We start from the raw sequence: 15,679 nt of genomic DNA, 5'->3' as shown, positions 1-15,679 counted from the left end.
TTAGAGAACCGGGACTGAAAGACAGCCATTGACCCCAAGGCTGTCCCAGAGCTAAATCTGGGCTTTGAAATGTCACTGTTGTTCCCTGCTCCAGAATGGCTCTCCTTTGGCACCACTGACCAAATATTCCTGGCTGTGCATGTTTCCACAGAGTCAATTTTGCATGCTACAGTGAGAAGAGATTCTTGGGGCTGACCCAAGACATTCTGGTGCCTGTGGCACAAAACCCAAATGGTGGCCCCTCCCCCCCCTGCTCCATTTAGGGCATGATTCACCAGAAAGTTATCTCTCATGAACCCCAATGAAGCAAACAGCGCTGAGCACAAGCATAGTTGTGTTCTCCCATTCATTTCTGTGAGGCTCACCCAAGATTGGACCTCATCCTGGTGGAATGGACCTCATCAAATGCATCTGTCTACTCCTAATAATGGCCAAGGGCCATGGCCAGAGCTGTCCCAAGACATTTTCTTGCCTGAGGTCAAGATGGTGCCCCCCATTCCATGTACATCTAACCAGACTGGTAGTTGAATTTTACTTCACTGCTGGCTGCTTCTGAGTAGTAGACATACAGCTCTGTCCTCAAACACCTTGCTGCGGCCCACCTCCCAGGATTTGCTGCCTGAGGCAGCAGCCTCACTCTACCTAATGGTAGGGCAAGTCCTGCTCATGGCAAGTCCATCTGCTAAGGATGTCTTCAGAATCTGTAGTGTTCGCAGAAATGGGTAGTGTGAGATGCCTCTTAGTGTGTGATGCCTGCCTGCCTGGGCCCACCTTCTCTGTTTTGCATATTGTGCAGTTCAATGACCACTAAACTGCAGCGGGGGGGGGGGGAGCAGGGATGGGATGTACCTTCCCTGTGCATGTGTGCTGTCAATTTTTGCAGGTACTTCCCAGCAGCGTGTCATATGTCATATATTGTGCAAATTCTCGGTTCAGGAAATCACCCTCTTCCTACAGGACAGGGCCAGTCTGTGGTCTCCATGGCAACTGTGGGCAAAGATAAGCTAACAGGCCTTAAAAGACTCTGCCCACTAACCCCCCCCACCACCACACACACACAAAACACAAAAAGACAGGGAGGCGGGAGGGGCAGGAACCTTACAGCTCATAGGAGAATAAAACCCAAGAGGGCTTTTGCTCCAACCTGCACTAGCCACTAAACCCACACTCCTTTCCCAGGATCAGGAACAGAAACAGAAACTTAGGCAGCTGGGCTCCCAGTTCCCCATTCTTGCCACTGGTTCACTCACCATAAACAACAACACAGCAGACCTGTAAGCTCCCTCCAAATCCAGGAAGGAAGATCTGATCTTCAGCTTTGAGATGTAGGGGTTAACAACCTCTGCCTCTCTTCCCTCCCTTGGCCTCATTTGCAAAAGAAAACATGCAAATCCCAAAAAGGGGGGGGGGAGAGAGAGAGAGAACTATTTATCAGGGGGAAAGGAGCAGTTCCAAAACAATGCCCCTTAATTGTGACACAAGCCCCTGGGATCTCCCCTTCCAGATTTTATCAGGAAATCTCTAGTCTCAGGGAGGGTGGGGGACCCTATAGAATCCTGAAGCATACATATTACAGTGATGAAGATTACATTTGTATCCCACCCTTCCTCAAAAGAGTGGGGGTCCTCCACTCCTTTCTATCCATACCACACCATTATTCTGTAGGGTGAGTAGATGCAAAAGACCACCACAGGGCTCCTGTACCTTTAAGGATCATGTGCAAGAGAGAAGTTTGGGAGATGCAGCTTGCTATCCAGAGGTGAGAAAAGGTGTACTCCTGGAGCACCCTCTTCCACACATATATCAAGGCAAGAAGAGATCCCCTGCAGTCAGTGGAAGCTGGTGGCTCCAATGTCATAGGGACGGTGAATCCGCTCCGGGTTTCAGTCAGAACTCTAAAGCAGCTATCCAGCACCTTGGATAGCTCCGTTAGAGTTCTGACCAGTCAGCAGAGCAGATCCACCACCCACTGACACCGGAGCCACCAGCCTCCACTGCCTGCAGCCATGCTCCACGCATCTGCTCACTCACCCTATTGCCCTGTTACCCACAACCAACATAGTTGGTGCCATCAGACTTTGGGGCTGATGTCCAGGGCCCTGCTCAGCGGAACAAGCAGGAGGGCCCCAAATGCAGCAGGGCCAGTTTACCACATTTTGAAGTAACTGAAGGAATACACGTTGCCAACTAAATGGCAGCAGGTGGGGGGCTGTAATACATTAGGCCCAGAGTCTAAAGCAGCTTCCCCCAACCTTATATGTTGGACTACAATTCCCATCATCCCCACCCGGCATGGCTATGCTGGCTGCAGATGTTGGGAGTTAAGAGTCAAACACATATGGAGGCGCCAGATTGGGGAAGGCTGGTCCGAAATTACCTAATTGCACCAGTGCTCACATCAACCACTACAGTGGCTTCCTCCTTTGGGTCCCTTTATCTAAAAGCATTAGTTCAGGCCATGATGTGTTTAGTTGGTTATTTGGAAATGAGGTTATTAAATGTTGAAATCTCTGTTTTGGATCAGGATCTGGAAAAGAGCAATCTGGGGTTTATTTATTCTTTTAAAATATTTACATGCAGCTTGCTTTGCAAGTGTGTTGGGGCAGAGACCCTGTCATGGCACTCTGGAAGTCTCTTCCTGGGATCTACACCTGCCCCCCTCTCTACTGGTTTTTAAAAGAACCTTAAAGACTGTTTAAAAAATTCCAGTCAGGATTCGGATGACCCCAGAATTTGTTTTATAATTATGTTATCTGCTGTCCTTACATGATTATTTTGGTGTCTTAGTAACTTGTAATTGATATTGCTTATTTTAAGCCACCTTGTTAAGGTAGATAGCCTAAAGCAGCCTTCCCCAACCTGGTGCCCTCCAAATGGGTTGGGCTGCATCTCCCGTTAGCTCCAGCAAGCATGACCAATGGTCAGGAATGCTAGTAGTTGTAGTCTGTAACATCTGGAAGGCCCCAGATTGGGGAAGCCTGCCCCAAAGGGTGGGGGTATAGGGTTCTCAGTTCTACCAAGATGTGGAGAAAGATTGCAAAATATGAAGGCAAACACAACCCTCCCAAAGCAATTAGACACTATTTAGATTCTTCCCATTTTTGTAGACAAAATAGCAATGGCTAGACAGAAGGGAACAAGCCACCCTCTTCCCTCACAAAGGCTGTCCCCCTTCTCCCCCACCCCCACCCCAATGGATTGTTGTCAGAGATGACTGTTCCACACTTCCTAGAAATTATGAATGTTTAGACTTCTAGTGCCTCCTCCTCCCCTCCAACCCACTTCACTCCAATCTCTTTCCAGGGCTAAGAATAGATGCCAGGTGCCATGAAATCTAGGCTGAATACCCAAGGTCATTTGAGGCAGATTAGTAATCCCACAATAAAACACCTTTAGCATCCTTTGCACTCTTGGCTGCATCATAACACTTAAATGGAGTTAAAAGGGTGGGATCATCTGTGTGCCCCCACCATTTTCAGTGTGTTTATTCCATGAAAAAAGAAGGACTAGATCACCCTCAACCTGGTACCCTTCAGATGTTTCAGACTTCAACTCCCATCAGCCCCAGCCAGCATGGCCAATGGTCCAGGATAGCAGGCACTGTAGTCCAAAACATCTGCAGGGCATCAGACTGAGAAAGGCTAGTCTAGATTCATATTCACAGTTGCAAGGACATAAACAGAGGTTGGGGGGTATTTCAGATTACTTAATCGGTAGTGAAAGGGTGTATCTTTTGGTCTGTGCTACCCAGGATCCTATAATACATCTTGGATTGATAGTATGGGTGGAATTTGTAAGACCCCCAAATGCTGAAATAATACCAGGGTTTTGAAATAGAAAAGTAAACAAAGGGCAGTCTTATGTGTAGTAGCTGGTCTTGTACAGAGAGCACTTTGTGGATATAGACCTGGGATAGTTGGATTCAAATCTCCAGTAATCAAGAGTGATCTACCAGCATCAGTTCCCCACCTGTAAAACGGAACCTTTAAGAATCTGCCTTTCAGGATTGCTATGAATTTAACATTAAATAAGGATTGTATATTAAAATGCTAAACAAATTGTTTATTATAATTCTCTGATAAATGGAATTCCGCTTTAGGCCCAATTCATTGATGGGGAATTAGGATGTTCTTTTCCAAAGCTGCATTGGAATGTACAGTCAAGTCATTCCTACATACAGGGTAGAAAAACAGCCATTTGGATTTTCGTAGGCAGATTCACATGCCCCATTTCTGCAGTTGTGGGAGTGCAATTAAAAGTGATGCGTGGGTGACCCTGACACGTGTCCCTCGGTTCCAAAAGAGAAATGGGACTGCATGGATGTTTCAGCAAATGGAGTCTACATTTCAGTAATTTGCAAAACATTATGTCCATACAGGCTCGGTCTCACTGGGACACAGGCCAGCAGCCACCTTGCAGTGGGCCTCCTCTTTCTGGGAAAAGGATTCAGTGTGGGAAGTCCTGCTTCTTGGAATAGCTTGATTCACACTCCTGGCAAAATGGGAGGAACAGAGCCAGGGTCCCTTTCTGCATGAACTTGAGCACACTCCGGGAGAGAGCGGAGGCCAGGAAGGCCTGGCGTGCTATGGTCCATGGGGTCACGAACAGTCGGACACGACTTAACAACTGAACAACAACCACCCTTTCTGCCCTGGTCTCTCTGCCACCTATCCCTCTGCCCTGCTTGGCTGAAACCGCCCCCCCTTCCAGCGGGCCTCCTCATCCCACTCTCAATGACCCACCAAAGCTAAATCCCACCAACTTTTGATTGGAGCCCCAATCAAACCTCCTTTGTAGCCAAGATGCCCTGGGGCCAGGCCAGGCCGAGGGTGAGGCAGCGGAAACTTGGGGGCAGCAGAGTCATCCGGAGAACAACACGCAGCGAGCGTGCGACAAGGCGACAATTGTTTTAGACCCAGATTCCAGAGCAGTGATGGCAGTGCAGGCCACAAGATGACTGCAGAGCCCCAGAACAAGTCTGTCTCCTAGTCCCCACTCTGCCACTCATCCTGCAGGGTTCCAGTAGAAAGCTAGGGCCAGAACCTGCTGAAACCATCCTCTGCAGCCAGTTCCAGTCCAGCTGGGCCTTGGCTCTGGACCCCCTCAGAGCAGGCAAAGGAGAAAAATGTTAAGTTCTAGAGATGGAGGGCCTTCTCAGCTAACCCCACCCCCCTGCCGCCTTTCTCAGCTTCCTCACATTCGACCCATTAGACACTCATTAACAACCCTAAATGGTTGTGACAGGTGATCTTCCCCTAGGTGAATTCACATTCAGGAGAGGCATTTTATGGGGTGTCCAGAGGATACCAGAGCTACGAAAGGGCCTGTATCCTTGAACGTAGTATGCACATGCACACACTGGAACACAGTGTGGAGTGCTGGCAACCCTGTTATCTGCTAGGAGGTGAAAATGATGAAAGTCTGGCTCAATTTCACAGGGCCGGCCCAACCCAACAGACAGCATGGGCTGCTTGGAGTGGCAGAAACACAGGGGTTCCAGGAAAATCTTCTTAGAAGAATTCCCCACCTACACTTCAGACCCTTCATACATGGGGGAAATTGTGCCCCTGGCCCAGTTTTCCAGATTGCAGCCCTCTTTCCTTCATTCCACAGAAGTGAATGGAGCAAAAGGCTTCATTTGCCATTATGAAGCAGGGGAAAGGGGCTGCAATTGGGGAAAAAACCTCCAATAAGGACACGGACGGACAGACGGACACACACACACACACACACACACACACACACGGTATCTTCTCTTCATGATAACAAGAGAAACAACCTACAAGCCAGGAAGATGCTTGAGGGGCAAACACAATTGCTGTCCCTACATACAGCAAGGTGGGGTGGGGAGGGCACAATTAATATTTTCCTAGAACCAGAGGTCGCCCTGGATTGTGTGTCCTTTCTTCAGCATAACATCAATGACCTTGTCCAGAAATATCTTCCCACCTCCTCTGAAAGATCAAGAATTGCCATATTAAAAGATAGGGCAGATATCACTCCCAATGGATTTTGCTTTGGTTCAGACTGTTAGCTATGTTGTTGTTGTTCAGTCGTTAAGTCGTGTCCGACTCTTCGTGACCCCATGGACCATAGCACGCCAGGCCTTCCTGTCCTCTGCTCTCTCCTGGAGTGTGCTCAAATTCATGTTCATTGCATCGGTGATGCTATCTAGCCATCTCATCCTCTGCTCTCCTCTTCTCCTTTTGCCTTCGATCTTTCCCAGCATCAGGGTCTTTTCCAGGGAGTTTTCTCTTCGCATTAGGTGGCCAAAATATTGGAGCTTCAGCTTCAGTATCTGTCCTTCCAATGAGCACTCAGGGTTGATTTCCTTTAGGAGTGATTGATTTGACCTCCTTGCAGTCCAGGGGACTCGTAAGAGTCTTCTCCAGCACCACAGTTCAAAAGCATCAATTCTTTGGCTCTCAGCCTTCCTTATAGTCCAGCTCTCACAGCCATACATCGCTACTGGGAAAACCAAAGCTTTGATTATACAGACCTTTGTCGGCAAGGTGATGTCTCTGCTTCTTACTATGCTGTCTAGGTTTGCCATAGCTTTCCTCCCAAGGAGCAAGCGTCTTTGAATTTCAAGGCTACAGTCACCGTCTGCGGTGATCTTGGAGCCCAAGAAAGTAAAATCTGTCACTGCTTCCATTTCTTCCCCTCCTATATGCCAAGAAGTGATGGGGCCGGATGCCATGATCTTAGTTTTTTTAACGTTGAGTTTCAAACCAGCTTTTGCACTCCCCACTTTCACCGTCAACAAGAGGCTCTTTAGCTCCTCTTCGCTTTCTGCCATTAGGGTGGCATCGTCTGCGTATCTGAGGTTACTGTTAGCTATACTTGGAGCCAAAAAAGAAAATATTCCCCAAATCAGGTTGGCCAGTAATGTGAGTGGATGTGCATACATGCCTATGTTCAGATGATTTTTTTGCTGTGTGGAGCAGGGGGGATTTTATTTCAGGGAGGTTTACTTTCCCTCTAGTATGAGTAACTCAGGTCAACTGCTTGAACCATCTGGACAGGGCCAGCGTAAAACATTTTAGGACCATTTTAGGAATTCCAAATGGCACCAACCAACCCCCCCCCACACACACACACACCTCTGCTCATTAAAATGGGGCACAATCCACCAGGAAGTTCTTCTATGCAAGATGCCTTGAAATGATTGTGATTCATTTGAGAGGGACCTGTGTGGGAGAATTGCCCAATGGATTGTACCCAATGGGTCAGGTTTTTCTGTCACTCTGCCATCCCTTAATGGTACCCCAAATCTCCTGCATGAAGTGGCTACCTCAGAATCACACACATTTTTACTAGGCCCTCTCCTCCAATTTATCTATATTAGTCATTCGCAGCTCATCAACAGCCTAGCCGGCTCTCTTTCAGTGACCTAAGCTTCCGTGCCTGTGCTTGCTCACCTGTAGGCAGCCCGTAATTGGAGCAATCATTTGGCTAATTGCAAGGGTGGAAGGTCCACCTCTGCATTTCCAGCTATGATGGTTTGTGGCTCACTGCAGTCTAGATTACACTGATGGATAGGAGGGATTCAGGCAGGCAAATAGATGGTCTGGCCTTTGGAGAAAATGGGCCCTTCCAACTTCATCAGATTATACAGAGGACTGGGCACCAGGGCACCTGGGATCTAGCCCCAGTGTCTGTTGAAGCAAGGGCAAAAGGTCTCACTCCTCCAGCAGGACTCTTGATGGGTACAATGGAAAGGAATTGGCCCCATTTCTACAATAGCCTTCCCCAAACTGGGTCCCTCCAGATGTTCTGGTCAACAGGGCTGGCCCTACTATTGGGCAAAGTGAGATGGTTACCTCAGGCGGCAAATGCTGGGAGGCAGCAGCAAGGTGTTGGAAGAGAGAATCATGTGCCATGTGGCTTTCCCTATGCTCTCCAAGCTAGCCAGCTACCTTCAGGTGTGGTGGAGGATGTTGTCCTATCATTGGAAAGATTAAAGATGTTCATCTTTCATTGAGAAGAAGACAGATGTTCAGTCTTGATGAAAGGCTGTTGTACATGTGAGGGGGTGCCATTTTGTTCTTCACCTCAGACAGCAAAATGTCTTGGGCCAGCCCTGCCAGCCTACAACCCCCATCATCCCTGACCATTGGTCATGCTGGCTGGGGCTGATGGGAGTTGTAGGCCAAACCATCTGGAGCAGGCTTCCCCAACCTCGCACCCTCCAGATGTCTTAAACTACAACTCCCATAATCCTGTGCTGACTGGGGGTTATGGGAGTGGTAGTCCAACTCCTCTGGAGGGCACCAGGTTGGGGAAGGCTGAGCTACGATACCATTCCAGGATGCTAGAGAGCAGAAGGAGGGGCACATGCAGGGAACAAACCCTTGCCCCTCTCTGCCCCTCCTGTTCTCTGCGCTTATTCCTGCAGGTGCTGAGTAGGGGACTCAGAGGTTCTAGTAAGCAGGATTTTAAAAGGGACAAGGAAATGAGTCACTCTGTGTCTGGTTACTGGGATGGATGTACAGGTGCAAGCCTGGGTGGGGCAATGGCTGTGTCAGCCCAGGAACTGTTCAGGATAACCCCTCAGGCCTTGACGTAGCTGAAGATAAAAGAATCACAGCCCCCCCACCCCCACCCCCCACAAAACCCTAAAGGGAAAGGGCGTCTGTGTCCCCCTTGCTGCTGCATTGGAAAAAACAAGGCTGTGGACAATGCTGGCGATAGACGGGGAAAGGGAATCCTAGGAACAAAGAGTCCTTCATGGAACTGAAGGAAAGCAAGACCAAGACCTAACACGGATAGAAGGGCAGGGATCAGGAGGAGGAGGAGAGTGGACTGGAAGCTAGGAGTGTGGGGCACTGTCAGTCCCGGAGGAATGATTGGGGGGGGGGATCTGACAACAGGGGGAGCCGTGGGTCAGGACAGAGGGCATCGAAGCAGCATGGTAGGCTGGGCCTTGGTATTTCTCTCCATCCTGCCACCAGCTCTATTGACGAGGTGGATTGATGGGGCACATGCCAGACCATAATTCCCCCCCCGTTGCCCAGCAACATATAGCTATCCATCCTCTCTCCCTACCATCACCCCACCCCCACCACAACTCCTGCCTCAGACAGATTCCTCGTGTAAATCAATTGCCACCTGCTGCCCACCCCCCACCTCATCACAACCTGTCAGGGCCCGGGAGAAAGAGAGACAGACTGGGGGCATCCAGGGTTAGCTGCCATTCCTCCGGAAAGGGGAAAGGCGTTAATCATTAAAAGAGGTTGGCACTACAGCTCCTGACCTAAGTAGGGCGCAATCCTCCATAGGACATTCCCTCTACAGGCCCCATTGGAATGAAAAGTATGGGAGTGTTCCAAGGAAAACACAACTGGACTTTTGTCTCTAGGCAGAAAAACAGATGTATTCACGTAACTTGGACACGGGGAACATGTTGGCTTTCTTTGGGATTAGAATTGAGAGTTAGGAGAAGAAAAGTGAACTAGGAGCCAGAAATTGGGGTGGGGTGGGTAATTGTCTTTCTACACAGATGTCCAGTATATATTAAATAGAATTTATTTGTTTTCTTACCGGGAATGCAAAAGGCAAAGTATTATCCCAATACCAGAATTATATGTTTGGATCTTAGCACTCCCCTGTTATTATTAGGCAGATAAAAGCAATAATTGAATAGCATCTTCCTAATAAGGAAGCCAGCCAGACAGCCAAACAATACAGCGAGTTGCCAAAAAAATAATGAGATAGAAACATGTTTTCTCCCCACCCTCCTTCCAAATACCAGAAAATCAAAACCACAAATTTGCTCAAACTAAGGTTTGGGGCTATTTTGCTCCCCAGGATGCAATTCCTATCCTATTCATGTGAATTTGCCCAGCTTTGGTGTCTTTCTTTCCTAATCTCTCAGGGCAGAACATGTCCTTGATTTCCATTCATTTTCCTAAATACCCAGTTGATTGCTGCAGGGAGGTTATTAAACTGCCTGTGGTCTGGTACCCAAGGACTGGGGTATCACCAGGTCTACCAGCTCAAAGAATTTCTGGACTAGCGGGGGTTCAGCCCCCCAGATTAGACTTCTGCTGATTCCCTCCCTTGCTCCAAATTTTAATGCGGGTCTCCTGGGTCAATTCCCTGCTCCATCTTGCAGACTAAAGCGGAAGGAGTGGAGTAGGAAAAGAGCATTAAGGGACCAAACCCTACCATCCAAGTCAAATATTTCTGACTTCCCATTATCAAAAGGTGAACTAAAGTGTCATCCATCCCAGCCATTTGGACCCTCTCTCAATGCAGCAACAGAAGAAGATTGTGAGCAGGAGGGGATAATTAATCACAAATGTGGATATTCTGGGTTGCAGTACCCAATACGAAAAGTCTCTCTGAAAAGAAAGCATCCACACTGAAGCCCAGAAATTATTTTCCCCTGACACTGGAACCCAAGATGGGGATACCAAGAGGCATCTTTCTGGTCCCTCTTTTTTGCTGTATACACAACAGCTGACCAGTTGGGAAGCAAATGGGCATTAATGCTTTCCCTCTTTCTCTTGGGAAAGGAAGTGACCTCCCTGGGCCAGATCTACATCTTGCATCATATTGTTACAATCCCATCATGGTGATGCTATATCCCTCTTGCGCTATACTTCGTAGCACACACAATTACACCTCTTGCGGTATTTTGGACCATATGGAATAAAAAGTGGGAAATAATGCTAGAAAGGCAGTATACAGAATGTGTAACGAGCCCCAACAGTTATCAGTGCACTTCAACACCGATAAAAAGCACTAGTGTAGCTCTAATCCCTGATGGGCCTGGGCTTGGATGGGTCATGGGTAGCTTTTCCCCAAAGCTGGTGATGAATCAGCCATGTCCTATATGAATGGTCAAAGCATACTTTTTTAAAATGAGAGCTTGCTTGGAAGGTTACCGCCTCTAAGCTCAGTCTTCATTTACATTTATTCCCAGCTGCAATTATTCAGTGGCAAGGGAAGAGCACACTGCACATGTTTAAAGGCACTCCCTTTTTAACTGTTGAACAGCTTCTATGACAAAAGTCCTGGTGGCTGAGCTCTGGTCTTGGTCCTGCACTTGAAAGAGGAGCAAACAGGAGCCAGGTGCAAGCAGAGCTTCCTATTTGTGGCCCCACACTCATCACGCACATAACTATCTATGATCAAGTCCCCAGACACCCCACAAATCTCAGGAACACTGTGATGTGTAAAACCCACACCCCTACAAACATACAGAGAAAAACCCCATGACACCAGCACAGTACAACAGGCCCCACCCAATACAGGCAACACACCGACAGACAGACAGAGATAAGTAGCAAAGCACAGGCAAAGCAAACCACCAGCATCCCAATCTCTCATACGCAGGAGTTAATTTTTAAATAAATAGGGTTCATTTGGGCCCTCGGCACTGGCACGTCAGGGGTGGCAGGTGGTGGCCAGTGGCGAGATAAACGGACCCTGTGTGTGCTCCAGGGCATTCGCTTCGTCTTTACTGCTTCAGATCAGAAGTCCTCCTCACATCTGAAGGTTCCTGGCCTTAGCCAAGCAGCACTTAAGGCTGAGTCAGGGTGAACTCTTGCTCAAACTAAGAGCTGTTGCATATACCATGTATGCAGAATACAGCATCAAGAGCCACCCTGTACAGGGACAACATCCTGGCACTTTTCCACCTCAAGGAAACATCCTCAGTTTTGCACCCCCAACACATCTTGTACACAAAACCGGACATTTTGTGCAGTCTCGGATACATAGGTCCCTTCACTTACACACACACAAAGCACAAACTGCCTCTCTCCTCACCTTCCGCCTTCTCTCTCTCTCTCTCTCTCTCTCTCTCTCACACACACACACACACACAAATAAAGAAGCAACACACATACAACCTAATACACACTCCAGTGTGCATAACCCACTCGTCACATGTTCAGTGAAATTATATTTAAGTGGTCTCAAACTCAGGCCCCAAAGACATGAAAGGACTTTCACTGAACCCCTTAAGCAGACCTAGAAACCTACCAGTCATTCACGCGGATGTACCACACAGAGATTACCCTGTTGCATGTGCCTGCATGGCAGCTCGGCACACGTACACCCAACAGAACACTGAAGACCTCAGGCGCATCGCAACTCTCAGCACCATTCTCCCCCATCAGTTACACAAAAGCAATACCACACAAGCATGACACACCAAACGCAAAGGCACCTCGCTGCTGCTGCCCCTCCCTGTTCTGCATAATGGCGTCCCTTCCCCCTATACACACACTCACACACGTACATACACCATCCTGTCAAGGTCCCTCTCACCCACAAAATTCAGCTTCTACACCCCCAGCAGGCCTGTTGCCTTTCACACACAACCACCCACCAACCCACTCCTGGGTTCCGTGACTACACATACACAACCTGTAGACACACACACACACACACACACACACCCAGTAACCACGTTCCCGCCTTTGCTAGGATTCTATGCCTTTTGCTGTCATCGCAGAATAGCAAAACCTCAAGTGACGCCTCCAAAACTGAGCAATGCCTTATCCGAGCAACAACCTCCCACACGTTTCATAGGCACAAACACACGCAAACTGTACTTTAAAAAGAAGGGGGGGGGGCTTGCATTTTCTGTGAATGCGGAAATAACCCCAAACATTTTGCTGCGTGAGGCAGAAAGTGCAAATGGTTGTTTCGCCCCCCCCCCCGGTGCGTGTATACGTGTTACAAGCACACACACATATATATACTCAATTAACTACTTGCTGCTCTTCAGTGGTCTCCCCAAATCTGACGCCGAGGCAGGCCATCTCCTCCCGCCTAACGGCAACGCTGGCCCTCCGGGAGGGCATCCATGGTACAGCCTCCCACCTTAGGCCCTGATCCAGCCGCCACACCCTTTGAATACAGCTCTGCAACCACCACTCAGCATCTTCGCCCCACACACCGCCCGCAGTTCCCCCCGTATCCTCTCCAGCAGCTTCCCCTTCTCGCCCACCCGAGGCCCACGTCTGCACTCGCTGCCCGCGCGCGCGCGCGCGCTGGCACATTCCGTGCGCTTTCCCGTGCAGACGTACACAGAAGCTCACCCTTACGCGCCATTCTGCTCTTCCCTCCCGCTCTCGTACACCCCGACCCACGCGACGAACACGCCTGGCACAGCCCCCCACTAGCACGCGCCCCCCGTCCTGCAGCCGACCGCGGCTCCTCTTGCAGCCCGGCATAAGGTTCCCCCCGGCTCACGACGAGTGCCCCCCGTCTGTGGCCCTGGCACAGCTCCACCCTCGGCACACACGCCTGGCACACAAGGGGCGCTGATGCCCCCCGCCCGCTCCCCCGGCACACACCTCAGCGCTGTCCTGAGGAGCCCCGCACGCCGAGATGACGAGGCTGCCGCTGGTTTAAGGCCGGGCTTGCCCCTCCACGGTCTGGCCCCGGCCCTCCCCAGCAAGCGTCTCCTGCCCGTGCATTCCCACACACCGACGGGGATCGCCTCCCCCGCTCCGGAGGGGGGACCTTTCCTCTCTCGCCCCGCTCCTCCCTGACTTCCCCGTTGTAACGGAAGCAGACCAGCGCCGACCAGCACCTGCACCCGGGAGGGGCGCTGGACCCAGGGGCACCATTCCCCCGCCCCCCCTCAGCTTCCCCTATACGCGCATCCTCTCGCATCGAGCGCAAGAGGCACCACCAGACCCTTCTAGCCGGGGGCGACGGGGGGTGATTTGCCGTGCCCCCCACGCGGGGAACAATTCACGGCCACTCGAGAACGGCGCCATTCTCCTTCCCACTCCAGATTTTGGGGGTGGGCGACCCCATCGCTCCTTCTCCAGATCCTTACAAAGGTTGGGGGGAGGGATACCCCTCCCAGCCAGAAGGACATCCCCGATCCACCCTCTTCCACCTCCCCACGCCTCAGCCCTGGGGCTCCTGGAGAGGGCTGGGGCGTCTCTGCCCGCCCGCCCGCCGGGCTGCAGTCTGTCCTGCCCCCTACCTGAGCCGCGCCCGTCCCTTCCGCTCGCCCTGCTGCCGCGACTGCCTCGCCGGCTCCTGCCGCTGCTGCAGAGTCTGATCGATGTGACATAATCGGCACCAGCAGCGGCGAAGAGTCCCCACCCTCCGGGCCCCGCCCTGCCCCGTCCCCCCCCCGCTCGCTCCCTCCCCTCCCCTCCCCTCCCCTCCCGGCTCTGGCTGGGCCCCATGGCCAGAGGTGTGTGTGGGGCGGGGGGAGCAAGGCGGACATCGGTTTACTGGGAGGATGGGGAGCACACGCACCCCCTGCCGTGTGGCGCCGAGAGGCTGGGGAGACTTGGGTGGGGTTGGGCCAGGCTTCCGTTCTCAGCTCATGGCGGCGGGAGGGGGGGTTGTAGCAGATGTAGAGGTAGGGGGGCAGGACTCCTGGGTCCCTTCTTCTTAGCTGGACCAAAGCGGGCATAGAAATGGGTGGCACTCCTGGGTTTCCTTCTCAGCTCTTGCCGGGGGCGAGATGATGGTGCAGAAGGGGATGTGGAGGAACTGGGAAAGAAAGGTAGGAGGCAGACAGGGATCCGTCCTCAGCTGGGGCGAGAAAAAGGAATTCAGGGGAGGGGGGGAGGGGGGCAGGGAGCCAGCCAGTCCGATGTGCTGGACTTGGGGGAGGCGAGGCGGGGGGTCTTTAGACCCATATCGTCGAATCTCTCTATCAAGCGCGCACCTTTTCAGAGGGTGCCCTTTTGATGCTCTGTGTGTGTGTGTGTGTCTTTTGACAGAACCAGATGGTTTCTTAGGAAATGCTGAAAACTCGGGGCACCAGGAGTGAAGTTCCTCACAGAGGGCAACCAGCAAATCTGATGCACCCGGAGGTCTTGGTTAAGGAACAAAACCCACCCATCCCCGTCTGGGGGAAGCCAGGGCGCTGTCCTTTCAGGGTCTAGAGCAACCTGGTGCCCATGAGATGTGCTGAACTGTAACTCCCATCATCCCTATCCAGCGTGGCCAATGGGAAAGCGCTGGCTCCCCCCACCATTTTTTCTTTTTCTTTTTAACTTTCTTTTTTCTACGGCTGTGGGAAATGGTTTGCTGTGGCAGAATGCAGCCAAAGGATAGAGCAGTGCTGCCCCCCCCCACTCTCCATCATGCCAGGGTGGTGATGTTGAGACGCCAGCAGCCCCGCCTGCCTATAGACCAGTGCAGGGCTTGGCTGTTCACACAGGCAGAGAAAAGGATCCTGCCACCTTTAGGTTTCTGTTGCGCAAAGCAGCATGATAAAGCTAAGCAGCTGGGAGAGGGATGGAGGAGGCGCTGAGAGGAGGAGCCAGTGGCAGAAGAGCAGGTGTCCCTGGACCAGGGCATCAACAGAGATGGGGTAGCCTAGGGCGGGGAGAGCCAGTGGGCCACAAGTGGCATCAGGCTACATGAGCCCCCGCTTCAAAGGTCAGAAATAATATACAGGGATAAATGGTAGATGCAAGGGACTTGGAAACAAAGCACAGGGTTTGGGCAAGGAGAACTGAACATCAAGGCCAAACCAGAGCTTCGCCATGGGACAGGAGATTTGAAGGCTGAGCAAATGAACTTGTTAATTAAATCAGCAGTCCACAATGTGCCAGGCTTACAGCCCAACCTGTGCACATCATAATGCATACCATCTAGCACATGTTTTGTTCTGCCCACATCAGAGGAATTGTAGTATAAATTGACCCCAAATCATTTAATCCAAAACATCTGCTTCAAA

At 50.9% G+C, this 15,679-nt stretch overlaps 1 protein-coding gene across 2 annotated transcripts in view; it reads right to left on the bottom strand.

Moving 5' to 3' along the window:
- Positions 1-14,012, bottom strand: part of L1CAM (L1 cell adhesion molecule) — a 136,823-nt gene extending 122,811 nt beyond the window's left edge. Inside the window, exon 1 of one of the 2 annotated variants that reach the window (XM_084836007.1) lies at positions 13,961-14,012. The gene's annotated coding sequence lies outside the window, so the exon portion shown is untranslated. Of the gene's footprint in view, positions 1-13,316; positions 13,521-13,960 lie in introns of those variants that run through there. The other variant, XM_084836008.1, reaches the window with a different exon arrangement.
- Positions 14,013-15,679: the final 1,667 nt, after the last annotated feature.

The sequence above is a fragment of the Heloderma suspectum genome, chromosome 2, assembly GCF_057233095.1.
Source record: "Heloderma suspectum isolate Gila_16-S chromosome 2, 16-S_ref, whole genome shotgun sequence".
Taxonomy (NCBI): domain Eukaryota; kingdom Metazoa; phylum Chordata; class Lepidosauria; order Squamata; family Helodermatidae; genus Heloderma; species Heloderma suspectum.
This window is presented reverse-complemented; position numbering and strand designations above follow the sequence as displayed.